The sequence below is a fragment of the Otolemur garnettii genome, unplaced genomic scaffold (genome assembly GCF_000181295.1).
Source record: "Otolemur garnettii isolate 467f Iridium unplaced genomic scaffold, OtoGar3 scaffold00013, whole genome shotgun sequence".
NCBI classification, from domain to species: domain Eukaryota; kingdom Metazoa; phylum Chordata; class Mammalia; order Primates; family Galagidae; genus Otolemur; species Otolemur garnettii.
In genome coordinates, this window is record NW_003852408.1 from 3554000 (window position 1) to 3555281 (window position 1282).

Sequence of the window (1282 nt, forward strand, 5' to 3'; positions counted from 1 at the left end):
TCCCACCACAACACCCTGCCATTTTTTTTTTGGTTGCAGCCATCATTGTTGTTTGGCAGGCCCAGGCTGGGGATTCGAACCCGCCACCTTAGGTGCATGCGGCTGGCGCCCTAGCCGCTTGAGCCACAGGCGCTGAGCCGTGTTCTCTTATTTTTACATGTTGTTCCTCTACCAAACTTTCTTCCTTCCTCTTTATCTTCTTTCATCCCTATCTTCATACAATAAACAAAGTAGAGAGGCAAGGAGAAAAACAGATGACTAACGCATAAAATTTACTTTTACTCCTGTCTAATATCTTTCATTCCTTTTTTTTTTTTCCTGTGTTTTTTGTTTTTTGGCCAGAGCTGGGTTTGAACCCATCACCTCCAGTATATGGGACCAGTGCCCTACTCCTTTGAGCCACAGGCGCTGCCCTATCTTTCATTCTTTTTCACTTATTTTCCAAATTAGGAGATAGTTCATAAGGAATCAGCTAATATAATAGTCTACCTCGCCATGTTTGATGTAGGAAAAATACCAGGATCTTCCCCCACCCCCAGCTCTCTGAATAAACAAAAAATAGAAACATGTTTGGAAAGACAGATGTTTAAATTTAGACTGGAGATTGGGTGCCTGTAGCTCAATAGTTAGAGTGCTGGGGGTGGTGGGTTTTTGAACACTGCCGGGGGCTATTAAAAAAACATTAAACAGTGGTTAAATCTGACGACTTTTACTCTGTTCCTTCGGTATCTGTATTTTCTGATCTTTCTACAGAGTTTCACTCTGTTGCTCTCAGTAGAATGCCGTGGTATCACAGGTCACAGCAACCTCCAGCTCTTGGACTTAGGTGATTCTCTTGCCTCTGCCTCCTGAGTAACTGGGACTACAGGTGCCCACCACAACACCTGGCTATTTTTTGTTTTTGTAGTTTGGCTGGGACCAGGTTCGAACCCACCACCCTTGGTATATGGGGCCAGTACCCTATCCACTGAGCCACAGGCACCACCCTAATTTTTCTATTTTTAGTAGAGCCAAGTTCTCACTATTGCTCAGGGTGGACTACGGTGGCTCCAGTTAATGTTTCTATTTTTCCTACCGATGAGATCTCACTCTTGCTCAGACTTGTCTCAAACTCTTGGCCTCAAGTAAGCTGCTCAGCCTCTCAGAGTGCTAAGATTACAGACATGAGCCTGCCAGTTTTGTCTTTTAAAAATGCAAATCCAAAAAGTTAATCAATGGCTCGGCGCCTATAGCTCAACCGGCTAAGGCGCCAGCCACGTACACCTAAGGTGGCGGGTTCGAA

The 1282-nt window shown here is 44.8% G+C and overlaps 1 protein-coding gene across 1 annotated transcript in view; it reads right to left on the minus strand.

Annotated features, from left to right (window-relative positions):
• FBXO36 (F-box protein 36) overlaps positions 1-1282 on the minus strand; it is an 89017-nt gene that overhangs the window by 18025 nt on the left and 69710 nt on the right. The window lies entirely within an intron of this gene.